Raw genomic sequence first — 14,586 nt, 5'->3', positions numbered from 1 at the left:
GAAAGAGAGTATGAAAGCAGATAATTATCAAGAAATATTTTATAACCAATCTATATTCCTGTATCTAGTTGGCCCTCTCCTGGCTATTTTGTTCTATCAAAACATTAAAAAAAGATAGTGTTTTCTTCAGAATTTTAGGAATAGATGATAAAATCTAATTCTACACTGTTTAATTTGTACATGAGAGGAGTCCTCATAGAATAAAAGAATAAGACTAAGTAATTCCAGTGAAGGACAAATAGCTCAATTATTGAATTATTTGATGTTAAAAAATAATGCAAGGTGACACATATTTTATGATTTTGTAGGTACTTTCTACAATCCAAGGTCCGTTAACACTGGCACACCGGCCCATGTCGATTCCTGTGATCCAATGAAAGCTGGGCCAGGCTAACTCAGAATTATAATTTTAAACGTAAGCTTTTAATTCATTTGATGAGTATTAATGAACTACTTAGTGAACACCAGACATCGGGGACATGAAGGTAATATGATAGTCTCTGCCCTCAGAATATTTTGTCTAATGGAAAAGACAAATGTGAGAGCAAATACATGCAATGAGGGAGATGGGCTGGGATGGAGGTATGTTCAAGACCAAGGGCACAAAGGAGGCAGCAGCTGTTACTGCCTGGGAGACAGGAGAGCTTTTAGAGGCAATGGCCTTTATCCTGGGTCCTGAGAGAGAAATCCTTGAAAAACATATAACTCCACTTAGAAATAAAACAAATTATTTCAGACAGTTCTTTTGACACATGACATAAAACTTTCTAAATATAGGATTATCATCAAAAGTTACTTTCATCGCTGGCCCGTGTACTTCAGTTGGTTGATGTCCCATGCACCAAAAGGTTGCCAGTTCGATTCCTGGTCAGGGCACATGCCCAGGATGTGGGCTCAACCCCCTGTAGGGGTGCATGGGGGAAGCAACTGATCAGTGTTTCTCCCTTACATTGATGTTTCTCTCTCTCCCTCCCCTTCCTTTCTCTCTGAAATATCAATCAAAACATATTTTAAAAAATTATTTTCAAAAATGAACATAGCCACAATCTAAGTACATCTACTTTCTACTCTAGAGTTCATTTTTTATTTTATACTTGGAATGATATTTTATTAATAACACTTATATGATCAAGGACAAGAGTGATATTTCCTAATGATAAAAGGCTAATTTCATAAAGAAAATTTAATAACCCTATATGTGTATGCATGAACCATAAGGCTTCAAAATACTTGAAGTAAAAACTTTCAGGACTGAAAGGAGAAACAGAGAACTCCCAGTGATAGTTGGAGATGTCAGCACTCCTTTCTCAGTAATAGAACAAATTGTGGCAGAAATAGAGTTGTGCTATTCAGACCACTTTTCCAAAAAGTAGTATACTTAGCTATACCTTCAGCTGTCACACTCTGGGAATCTAACACATAGTCACACCATGGCTATCCTGTCAGCTCATGTCTGAGCACATGAGCAGGGCTGATATCTGCTGGGGACTGCCGATTAGCCTGGCTGAGACTTCCTTGGACCTGCACTCAGGGTGAGGCTCTTTCTCTGCCCAATCCTGCTCCCTCTCACCTTTATCTTTCATAAGTGTTTCCTCCAATAAGTCTCGTGAACCTTTGATTCAGTTCTTGATTTCTGTTTTCCTCAAGACCCAAACTGACACAGAAGTCTGCTTTGTCTGAATTAATATGGCCATGCAAGATTTCTTATGATTAATGTTTACATGGTAAATTTAATCCATCCTTTTACTTTTACTCTGTGTATATAATTGAAATGTGTTTCTTGTAGGCAGCATATAGAGCTGGATTTAGTCTGCTATCTTGCTATATGTTTTCTATTTATCCCATCTGTTCTCTTTACCACTTTTCCTCTTTCCTGGCCTTCTCTTGGATTACATAAGTTTTGTTTTATTTTGTTTTCTTTGTATTCTCTTTTATCTCCACTTTCGTATTATAACTCTTTGTTGGTTATTTTTAGTGGTCACTCCAGAGTTTACAATATGGCACTTTATCTTATCACATCCCACCTAAAAGTAATATTATATTATTTCACATATATGTAAGAACTTTATGATTTTATGCTTTCCTTTTTCTCTTTCCTGACCTTTTTGATTTTGTTGTCATAAATTTTATTTCTTTCATATGTCAAAAACCTTGGTATTATTTTTGTTTTAACCAGTCAATTTTATTTTAAAGAAGTTAAAATAGAAGAAAATTCTTTTTTATGTACCTACATATTTACAAACTCCCACACTTTTATTCTTTTGTGTAGGTCCCAAGTTTCTATCTAGTGTTATTTTCTTTCTTCTTAAAAAACTTTAACATTTCTTGTAGTGCAGATCTGCTATATATGAATTATCTGTACTTTTGTTTGTCTAAGATTGTATTTATTTTGTCTTTTTTTAAAGGATATTTCCACTGGATATAGAATTCCAGGTTAACCTTTTTTTCTTTCATTACTTGAAAGGTGTCATTCTACTGCTTTTTGCTTGGGTTGTTCCTAATCAGGAGTTTGCAGTCACTCTTATCTTTGTTCTTCTCTACATAATATGTCTGTTTTCCCCTGCTCTGCTACTTTTGCTTTTTCTCGTTATCTTTTTTTTCAGCAATTGCATCATGATATGCCAGGCTGGTTTTTTTTGTTTTTGTTTTTTTGGTGTGTGTTTCTTTGGGTTTTTTTTTTTTTTTTGGTGGGGTTCATTGAGTTTCTTGGATCTCTTGTTTATAGTTTTCGTTGAATTTGGACACAGTTCAACCATTATTTCTTTATATCATTTTTATCCCCTTTTCCCATCCCAGGACTCCAGTAACACATATGTAAGCTTACTCAATGTTATCTCACAGGTTACTGAGACTCTGTTAATTTTCAGCCCTTTTTTCCCTGTGTTTTTCAGTTTGGATATTTTCTTTTTATTATTGAGACATAATTGACATATACTTTTTAATTAATTATGTTTTATTTTATAACAACAGCTTTTTATTACATGGATCAAATATGCAGCAGACCAGTCATGCCCCCTGACATTTAATAATCACATCCAATAAAAGCTTGTTAGAGCATTCCTCAACACTCTACTACTAATTATAAGGGGCTTCCTTCAAATTCCCTTTACAAAGCCTTGCACAAAGAAGTTAAGCACCAGAAGAAAGATTGTTGTTAACAGTAATTTTACTTCATCCTCCTCCTCACCATCAATAAACTTACAGTTTCTTCCTTTTAAATGCATGGCATTGTAAAATGGATACTACACTCTGCCTATGGTACAAAGTACATAAGTACAGTATACCAATACAAAGTTGAAGCCATTAAAAAGAGCTTACTAACAACTACCAGGAGATGATGAAATCTGGAATGTTAATGGAATCTAAGAAGATATTTAGAAACAACACACAAACTCAAACATTATAGTGAATGTTTTACTTGGGAAGGGGTGAGAGGGGATTTTTTTATGTGGGTTTTCTAAGTTGCTCTTAGTTTATTTTCTTTCTGCTGTTATCATTAAACACTACAAAGCATTGTGAGCTGTATCACTCTGCACACTGCCACAGGGGATCCCAGTGCCATGATAGACTGTGATGGGATTGGTGTACACTTTAGTGCAACACTGATAATGTTCCTTGGCCCTCAGTTTGCTTATATCCAAATATGTTATATTAAAACCTTGTTCCTTGGTGATTTCACTAAGCAGCTGGATGTAATCCGTATTTGGAATACTGAGGAAGCTTCTTTTCAGTAAGTTGATCTTTTCACCAGGAGAATTCTTCAAATAATGCCAAGTACATCCTAAAGAATGACCTACTACTTTTGTTAAAGAATGTGGTTCTTTGGAGAAATATTACAGAATTTCTTGAGAAATTTCTCAGCAGTATTTCTCTTGGCCTTTTTTTCCCCTTGATGCTTCCTTTCCAGTTTCCATAAGTGACTGGAGCCTGTGAATTGTGGTATATTCTTCTTTATGAGCAACTAGATGCTCAGTGCATGGAATTCGTGCACTGGTAGGGTCCCTAGTGCCTACCGGCACCAGCCAGGTAGTCCCTCCCTTCTCTTGGACTCCTGCTGCTACTGCCACCACCAGCAGGGGCCTCCCTCCTGTCCCCCAGCTGGCCCTGCCCCCAGGTCGAACTCCTGGATGAACTCCTGGTCGGTTGAGGGGACAATTTGCATACCACGGTTTTATTACATAGGATTCTTCCTTTCTGGGAAAGGGTATATTCAGGAAGTCTCCAGCCATGATAATAAACAGCCAATTCCTGTAATGAACAAATAGGATTAAGTTTGGTTGTTTGGAAGGATCAGGCATTATGGGGTCAGGAACTACAAAGCAAATACTTGCATTGGCTTTCAAAATGTTTGTGGTAGATTCTGCAACTCTTTTTCACCAGCTTATTATTTGTACCTTCATCTGTGCAGGTTGTCACCGATTACTCTGAAGGTGAAAGTGGGCACATGTATTTGCACATCAGATCTTTCACATCATAAATCATCCGGGACATTCTTGGTCTTTATGCCATATTTGTGTAATACCTAAATTTGGTATTTTCCCTAGCATAGCTGTAATCATATTCCCCAAACTGAAGGTCCTGCTGTCTTTGTGCCCCAGTTGCGGGGCCACCATGCAATGCCTGCTCTGGGGCCTGGAGAGAAGGGAGGGCTCAATGGCGGTAGGAAAAGCAGTGCATTGGAGAGGGCATGCCCTTGCTCCCAGGGTCATCCAGTCCCTGAGAGGAGCACTCCAGTGTCAGCACTGGTATTACCACTCAATATTTTTTATTTTTTTTAAATTGACATATTAGGACATATAAGGTATTTTCTATACTGTTTTGCCTTTTAATTTACTGGTCTCTTCTTTGGAAATTAGTTAATGTTATGATAATTCCATCTGGTATATTTTCATTTCAAATTTTAAAAACTCTAAAATCTTACTCTTTTTAATCTTTCATTTATCTCCTCTTTGTTTGAAATTCTTAAGTATATTGAGCATAATTATAATTATCCTTTTGTACTAATTCATCAGCTCTGTCATTTGAGTTTGTTTCTATGTCTTCTTTTTCGGATTCTTTGCCTGTGTCATAGTTTTTAATTGAATGATGGACTTGTGATATTTTTTGTTTGTTGTTTTATTTAGTGTAAAGTTTTATTGTCTTTCTTTCTTTTAAAAGGGTTGTTAGGGCAGGTCTCCAATAGTCTTTGCTCTAGGGCTGAGTTAGCTCTACCATTAAACTGATACTTTAAAGTATCTGTATATATAAAAGGCTAAGTGACCGATCATCCGTCTGTCCAACCGCCTGACTGACCAACCAGCTGATACATATGACGTGCACTGGCAATTTAAAAATAAATGTTGACTCATGCATGCATGATACATATAAAGCTCTTGCTGGTGCCAATTGTACACATGTGTTTTGATTTGTCATTGTTGATCATGAATTTGGTTGACACTTTTATTATAGAGAAAGGGCAAATAGCAATATTAAAATATTCCTTCTAATTAATTTTTTTTCAATGTGCATGAATCCGTGCACTGGGCCACTAGTCAGATTACTAAACCATTTTTTGGTGTTGTGACCTTAAGCCCAGGTAACCAGCAAAGACTTCCTATTCTGGCTGGTAACAACTCAAGTGCCTCCTAGCACTCTGGCAGATCTGGGAATTGGGTACTTATAGATCTTCATTTGTTTTTTTGCCCATAATTATGAAGTTGACCTTGTGTATGTCAACTTAATATTCAGCAGCAAACTCAAGGAAACCCCTGTATCGATTTCTTGAGCTCCTTGTCTACATAGATCCTCCCTGTGTGTACTTTTCCTAGAGAATTCCATCTGCCTTAGCCTCAGTGCACTCTGTTCTGTGGCCCCGTAACCCCCTGAGGCCCCAGTGTTCTTGGGTTTCCTCTCACTGCACTGCTGGTCTGGAATGTGCTTTCAGGCTGAAAGATGGGATGACTGTGGAACTCACTGCAGATGTTCCCCTTTTCTCAGGGAGCACATTTTGTGCTTCCTTTAATCGAATATCTATAAACAGTTTTTCACATATTTTATCCAGTTTTCCAGTTATTTACATTGGAAAGGCTGATCCAGTCCCACTTAATCCATCATTGCCAGAAATAGAAGTTTTCATTTTTATGCTCTGGATGTTTTCTCCTACATATAAGGTAGCCTTTGAGACCATCTCTCCTGTTGAGAGAGAAGTAGTTTTGTGGGAGAGAGAGAAGAGACTACAAGGCCATTTGCTGTGATGGAGACGAGCACAGGCTGAAGTTAGACACAAGGCCATGGTGAGGCATCCCAGAAAAGAAGGGGGGATGGCAGTGGGGACGTTAGGGGTGGCTGTGCCACTCTTCTTCCCAGGCACTCTTGTACACATTATCTTACAAGCTTAAGGGATATAAATCAAAGATAGTCTGCACATTCACACTATTCTAAGAGGGCAGTTTCCTGGCTAGAAAATTGTATATCTCTTATTTTAGTTATGGTTAGACTGTGTGTTTTTTTCTCCATTGAATGTTCATGGCACTTTATCTTTTAATAGTTTTCTTCTGCATCAGTGCCATTTACTGAGGACTTCCAAAACCCAGGCACTTTGTTAAGGATTTGCATTCATAAATTCATTTTATTTTCACCGTCTCCCTATGAGGCAGGTCTAATATGTTTTATATTTTACCCATGAGGAAGGCAAGGCTTAGAGGAATTAAGAAATTTGCTCAAGATTATATAGCATGGGTGTGGCAAAGCCAGAATTTAAGCCTATGTCAGGGGTGGGAAAATTTTTTGACTCGAGGGCCACAATGGGTTCTTAAACTGGACCGGAGGGCCGAAACAAAAACATGGGTGGAGTGTCTGTGTGAACTAATATAAATTCAAAGTAAACATCATTACATCATTTTTTTTTTTTTTAGTTTTATTCATTTCAAACGGGCCGGATCTGGCCCGCGGGCCGTAGTTTGCCCACGGCTGGCCTATGTCTTTCTCACTTTGTGCCTGCACTCTTGATATTAGGCTGTACTTCCCCCTTTACCACACACTACCTTTGTACTATAGTTATCTCTGTACCTGTCTTACCAGTTCATGAATTGATGAAGAATAGGAACCCACTTCTTACACATCTTGTGTCTTCGGAGCATCTAGAAGAGCCCTTGTCCACAGCAAATTGAAAGGGAGAAGAAGAAGGAGAAATATTATCCCCTTTATTTCTCATTTAGGAAAAGAAATATCACTAAATTCTTAGAATGAACTTGCTATCACAGACCTTTCTTATTACTAAGATTAATCTTTCATTATAACTTTGCTTTACTTATTTTATTTCTAACGAGGCATAGTTACTAGAGTCAGCAGACAGGTAATCAGCTGTCCTATCAGGCAAAAGGAGAGATTCATCATTGTTCTGTTGTGCAGTGCACATGCCCAGTAACGGCAGAATCTGTGATAATGTGCTCTACATTTGCTCCTTTTAGTCTTGCCTGTAAGTCGTCTCTCCTCTTACACGATGTTTATTATATTTTCTATAGTATTTGATAAATATTCATTAAAATTAGATACATGGTCTCAAATAATGATAGAAATAGCACAAGAAGACTGTGTAATCAGTAACTTGAAGTTATTTTTTTATTTACTAACCAAGTAACACATTGATATATTGATTAAGTCTGTTGGTAGCGGGGCAGTCCCACTATTAATCCAGGAAATAGCTGGCAGGTTCCTCAGAATCCCCAGGAGAGGCTGTCGGAGCCTCTGGGTGAGTGCCTACAAGCTTTCTTACATTAGAGGGAGAAGCAGCTTGACTATTGGATGACAGTTTCCACAATTCAGCCTCCTGCCCCAGGGTCAAATGTGCATGTTCCGGGAGGCATTTAAGCCACATCTGATAACCCTCTAATTGAACTCACAAGCTCCCTGTAGATGGCATTTGTTAGGCCAGAGGCTACATGTCAGGGGAGAGAAAGCCTTGCTGCTGAAAGCTGTCAAAAATCTATTTCAGAACTTCCTTAGAATCCTTAATTACTCAGTTAAAAATGCCTCCAGCAGTAGAGAAACTGCTTGAGAGAAGGAGGAGAAGGGATGTGGCGGAAAAACATCTTCAGTGTCTGAAACTTTGACCTTAGAAAAATATAGAGGATAGATACTTGCTCTAGGCAGTAAATTCTATTTTTATTTGACCACCACTCTGTTTTTCAGAGATTCCTTTTCATCGGCCAAAAGCTGTAGAACTTTCATAGTTTATGATTATGGAGTGCTTCCTCATATTTTGGAACTAAAATGACTTCATTCAGAGGAGAGCCTTTAAATCTTTTCTCCATGTTGAAGCCTTGCGAAAGGTCTGCAGCAGGAGAGCTCTTGTTCTCTCTGTAAAGTGGGAGCCAAGAGAGGGCAGAGAGGAGAGGAAGAGAGAGGCTGCATCATGTTCCTTTTTCTCGAGCAAAGCCAGAGAAATCCTCAGAAGTAAGAGGGAATTCTGTTTCACATGATCTTTAAGATTCAGGATTCTTCCTCCTTGGTAATTTTCTGACGTGGACAAATATCCACAAAAGTCTCTATCTTTTGTACACATAATAGATTAATGAGCAGCTATCAAATAGCGACGTTTGGTCTCTTAGTGGCCTGGAGTGGCCCGAACTGGACTCAGACAACCATGTGAAGGCTCAGAATGAAATCTGTTTCAGATCCCGGAGACTGTCCTGTCTCCTGGCATGTTATGTTACATTAAACATTAGTAGTTGTTTCATAAGAACCACAAGGGACCACAGGTCTTTATCCTTCTTGTCTGGGTAGTGCTTTTAAAGAAATCAATGAGTCCTTATCAAGTCAAATCCCACTGCCACCAAGCTAGGACTTCCAGGGCACCAGAAAAGAGTTTCTATTTTTAACAGAAATAGGCCTGAGGAATGATTTTAGGTCCATTCTAAACTAAGCTAAATTTTTTTTCAGTGAATTAATTCATATTGAATATTGTACCTAACGCTCATGATGTAAGAGGTGTGTACATTAACCATCTTAATAATATGTTTGACAGGGTGATTTAACAAAACATACAGTCATATTTATCTCAAATGTTTGTAACAGCTCAACTTGTCTTAAAATTCTATTATTGCATTTTCCTGGGATGTTTCTCTATAGAAAAAAAGTTGTGGTTCATTCACTAATTCAATACGCATTTATTTCAGACTTATGTGTACAGCATCGTACTTTGATTTTGTCTGAAACTATGCATTTATCTATTCATTTATTTAACCAAACATTGCATGTTGCATAGTAATATATGCCAAGAGCTGTTCTTGGTACTGGGAATATGTTAAACCAGTCTTACCAATGAGGTCTCTGGCTCTCCTACCATCTTGGTGCCAATGGGGAAGGCAGACAATACACAAACAAACAAATGCAGAGAAGAAAGATGTATTTGTACTTTTTATCTAGCTACTAATGCCTGATACACTTTAACAGCAGCTGGGAAATTAGATAAGTCAATGTAACAACAGCGTGGTCTGACATCTGTAAGGCACAGTATAGGGCCTTTTACAGTTATTAATGCAGATTTCATAACACATCTAAATTACATGTTATTAGTCCCATTTATTCAGACAAAGAAACTGAGGCCCAGAGTGAATTTCTTTAATTAAAGCTAGTAAAAGGCAGAGGCTTTTTGAATCCAACCCTTGCCTCTGACCATAAGTCGCATATATTTTTTTCTGTTTTACTATGTAATACATGTTGGGTTAATGATCCACAATTTTTTTCCTTTCTACATTTCAGATTAAAAAATCTTCCAGAAGTAGAAAACCTTTACCAAACCACAACAGATAGTTTTTGCTTTTGACTTTTAAAGTACTTCCAAAGCCTCATATCTGCTTGTGGAGAAAAGAAGGAAAGGGAAGACCTGTTTCTAAAAATTGCCCTTGCACACTGTTTCCATAAATCTCAGCCTTCTCAGGGCTTACTACACTCTGTAGTCTTCCTTAGGAAGTGGATGGAAATATGAGCGAGGACACAAACAGGAAGGCTGGAAGGCCGCATTTGTCCTGCAGGCCCCACCTCTTTAAATAGCTCCTGTGCAGTGGGAATTGGTTCTGCACTTGGGGAAGGAACTCCACTGCCCTTAAGGAGGCTGCCAGCCCAGCCCTGCCCTGCCCTGGAGGTGGAGGCAGCGCTCTGTGGTGTGAGGTGGGGAATGAGGGCTGGGCCATGAGGACACATGGTGGCAGAGATGTGTTGTGCTTCTCCCGTAAGCTTCTCATCCCTGAAGACTTTTAACCTGCGAAGAGGTAAGGTTCTGAGAACTTCCTAAACCAATAACTTGGGCTACAGACTTCTTTTGACAGTTTGGGTCTTTCTGTCTTTTATCTAAGAGCAAAGAAGAGAGCAAATAGTACAGTTTTTTAAATAAATCAGTTTTTGAGTGAATGCATAGGTGGGGCTTATAGTTTTATTAGTAGATCGTAGGTACATACTGTTAAGTGATAGTAAACTGTAATTTTTTAACCTTTAAAGAAGATTTTTGTTATGGTGTGAATGTAAACTTCTCAAGATCAGATATAGTAGGAATATAGATCAACCCTGTTGCTAATTTGGGGAGACTGGTTAAAATAGGATCTTAATAGATGCATAAAAAAGAATAGCTTAGAAGTTTTGTATGCCAATTCCTGTTTTTGAGCTGGAGCTTTGAAACTATCTAATTCAGTCTTTCCTTACAATTACCTATTTTTAGAAACATCTACTGAGGCAGACTCTATTACCCAAGCCAGCTCTTCCACTCTTTAATGGAATTAATGTATGTCTCTGGCGAGGCTACCAGCTCTTCCTCTTGTGTTCAGTGCTGGGACAAAGGGCACCAACCCAGTGGTTGTGTTTGCTGCCCTTGTCCTAGAAAAGACAGGTGAGTGGGAAGGGAGTTCTCATGTGCCTACCCCACAGAAAAGCACTCTGCCTGAGGATTTGTGTGACTTGAATCTGTCCATTTCTTCTGCTTTTTTCCTGGCTTCTGCCTACTCTTCCCTTATGTCCCTTCTCCGAGAAATTGGTATCTGTGTTAGAGTGTACTCTCTAAGCCATGATTAGTCTGTTTAATAGCAAGCAGGTTGAGGGTCTACTTCAAGAAACACAAATGGCCTGCTCTTCCCAGAATGGTTTCCATAATGTCGATTAACCTCTAATGTTTAACTTTTAGAATACTGTTATCCATACAGCCACTCTGTCAATACTTCATTCTTCTTTATTTTCTTGGAATTATTGTTCAGGTCCTTTGTGTTATCTTTCAGAGGGAATGAGAAATGTTAGAAAGGGCGGTTTTGGTGGTTTATTTGAATTTCATTCCCTTTAAATTAGATGGGAATTATTTGCTTGAGAGGGTTCTGGGTTCTCCTTTGTTAAGTAGCATCATGTTATAGTTTACAGTTGTGTTTATAGTTTCTTTTTATTGTTTTAAAATTGTTTCACCAGTGTATTTTATAATCAAAGGTGATGTTTGTTTTGGCCTCTTTTTAAATTCGCGTGCGGTAAGAAAGCCTTCTTAGATGGAATATTGCTTTTTTGTATAGTTTGGGGGAAGAATAAGAGTTTTACCTCAGATTTTAGAAGGTGGTAAGCAAAACGAAGGTCCATGATGAGTGTATAAATTTCCAGCATGATGTCTAGGTGTGGCAGTATCTCGATGTGCTCATTTGTTTGTGAAAATAATTTAACATTTATGTGCTTGATGATTATTGCCAAAGGGAGAATTTCTTCAACTTAAATCTTGTAAGTAATAAGGAATTTACATTATATTTAGAAATTGTTTTTAAGCCCCACATTCTACAGTTTCATTTTGATGGTCCCCATAGCTCTGTATGTAATCCCTGCCCTGCCCCCTTTGTATATGTCCAGTCTTTTACAAAACCTTTTATAAGGCTCTTGTTAAACGCTAACCGAGGGATTAAATCGCATAGCAACTGTGCTAATCAAAGGCAAGTTTAACAAGATAAGACTTGTGTTTACATCTGAAAATGTAAACAAAAGACTTTATGATCCTAAAGCTGAAGAAAAAAGAAAATCAGATGGAAAGAACATAGTTTAGCTTACCTCAATCAGCAGGGTCTTTACAGATAAGGGATTCTGAAGACAACAGGCATAATAATGCAAGGGTCTGTTAGCCAAGGCTCTGGCAGAATATTTAGGAAAAAATAACAAAATGGCTTGTGAGATGATCTGAAAGGAAATCAGAGCCCCTGTGCAATAAGTAGAAGGACAAGCGAAGTAACAGATTTGCTGGAAGGCCGCCCCCTGACCCCAGCGGCGCCGAGTGCACAATGTGTTTCAGAGCCTGTTTAAAACCCTGGAGATGGTGTTTTGAACCAGTCTTGCTGACGTAAACACAGACCCTGCCTGGAGATTTTCCAAAAGCAGCGGGTGAAAGCAGTTCAGTCGAGATGTGCTGTGTTATTGTAGTAAACGTGCGGGGCAGCAGTTCCCAAGTGCCTTGGGACACAGCGCTCGGCCTGGCAGCACTCTCTGAGTGTGGCGTGACTGGTGATAAGACATTCACAGAGAGAAGATAGCACCAAGAGCAAACACCCCCAGTGCTTGTATAAACAGAAGGAAGGAAGGATGGAGAGAAGGGAATTGTTTCTTAGTGATAGAGAAGTCTGTGGATTATTTGAGGGGGGGAAAAACTACGGTGAGGAGTGTTTGGACAAGGTAAGTGCTGATTAGCTGGCCATTCATTGCTAGGTGATTTTAGTGATGAATAAACGATGGGTTTACAAAGCTCAGATACCAGACACTCAGGGTTTGTAAGTGAGCAGAGTAAACAAGTCTTGTCTCTGTGAGCTATGACTGAAGTAATTCTCCATTTGTTTGATGTATTTAATTAAGTGAACATACAGATTGAAACTTTTTTCTTTCTCTTAAGAATATACATGGTAAAATTGGAGCCATGTATGCAAATATTTTCTGCTTAGCTGTAGATAAACCTAGTTTAGACTTTCCAAGAAACCAACCTGGTGCTTCACAAAATAGAGTGGTGAAAGCCTGGGAGGGGGGCGTGCAGGTGGAGAGGGTCAATGGGAAAAAAAACACACCAAACAAACAAAGGGGACATCTGTAATACTTTCAACAATAAAAGTAAATTAAAATAAATGTTTTTATTGATTTCAGAGAGGAAGGGAGAGAGAGAGAGAGAGAGAAACATCAATGATGAGAGAGAATCATTAATCAGCTGCCTCCTGCACGTTCCTCTACTAGGGATTGAGCCCGCAACCCTGGCATGTGCCCTGACCAGGAATCATACCGTGACCTCTTGGTTCATAGGTTGATGCTCAACTACTGAGCCACACTAGCCGGGCTAAAGATAAAATTTTTAAAAATCACAACATTTTGGTTACTTGTATACTTAACCACCTGAAACTTCCGGAATTAGTAGATGTTATCAGAGATATTTCACCCTGTTTTTCTTCTTGTTCCACAATTTGCAGAGCTCATGACAAATAGGGCTTCCATAAACCTCAGAAGGAATGCGGGAGGAATGAGGCAGTAACCCCTGCCAGTCCTGCCTGCTGAAGGCGGGAGTTATGGGGAGCCCAGCTTGTTGATAAGCACTTTCAGCACTGGTGTGCGACACCTGCAGGAACTGTATGAATAGTGAAGACAGGGTGCCCTTTAGACATAAAAATAAACGGAGGCAAAAAGTTCACTTCAGAAGACTCTTTTTAAATAATAGCATATTAAACATTAATTGTCTTTCATTTCATTCTGTGCCAACCTCAGATTATTCAGATGGTATTAATCTTCCAGTATATTATAGTTAAAGTGCTACAGGATTTATCACTTGATCTGGCTCTAGAAGTGGCAGCTCCTCTTCTTCCTTCTCACCCCACCTCCTCTGCCTCCTTCCTCCCACCCCCTTCCTCCCATTCAATCCCCCCACAGAACCTCCACCTCTTCTTTACAAAACAAAACACCCTAAAGCATAATCTCTTTTTGCAAAAAGGTAAATCCATGGAAATCCCTTACTAATAAGAAGTTGCAAACCCTTTAAAATGCATGAAATTGAAGAAATCAGAAAGTGATCTTAGATAAACTCATCTTGAACTTTTCCAAAAAGTGGTATAATTTCCAAAGAACAGAGGTATCTGAGCTGCCAAAAAAACATCTATCACTAGACATCTATAGGTTATGGTGGTAATGGTAGGAGTGGAATTACAGAACGTGTGCAGCATTTTAGGAATAATGTTTCATTAATCTTCACGAAAACTCCATGCAGAAGTGGCTATCCACAGTTTACAGAGAAGGAAACTGAGGCATAATGAGGCTACATGAGTTGACCAAATCTAGACAGCTGATGAGTGGCAGGGCAAGAATGTAAAAGTTTGACTCCCAGGCCTGGGCATTTTTTCCCACCCAATGCTGACTGAATGACAAATTTCTTATCTGTCTGTGTTTTTCAGTCTGGAGATAATAGGAAAACTCCCGAGGTTTAGGTGGAAGTATCGGGCAGCCTTTGAACAATTCAGAGAGGCTGTTTCTCCTCATTTATGGGGTCCCCTTGTTCTCTATTCTCAGACCATTTTTACTTTTCTTTTCTGACCTACTATCTTGAAGAAGCAGTACCCATTTCTCTTCCCTTGT

General features: G+C 38.8%; 1 protein-coding gene and 1 pseudogene across 1 annotated transcript in view; one reads left to right on the top strand and one right to left on the bottom strand.

Moving 5' to 3' along the window:
- The window catches only part of ARHGAP28 (Rho GTPase activating protein 28), a 134,959-nt gene that overhangs the window by 32,121 nt on the left and 88,252 nt on the right, over positions 1 to 14,586 (top strand). The window lies entirely within an intron of this gene.
- Positions 3,474 to 4,730, bottom strand: LOC102772002 (annotated as a pseudogene).

This window comes from Myotis davidii, unplaced genomic scaffold (assembly GCF_000327345.1).
Source record: "Myotis davidii unplaced genomic scaffold, ASM32734v1 scaffold96, whole genome shotgun sequence".
Lineage (NCBI taxonomy): Eukaryota > Metazoa > Chordata > Mammalia > Chiroptera > Vespertilionidae > Myotis > Myotis davidii.
Note: the sequence above shows the minus strand (reverse complement) of the source record. Positions and strands in the feature narration are given on the sequence as shown.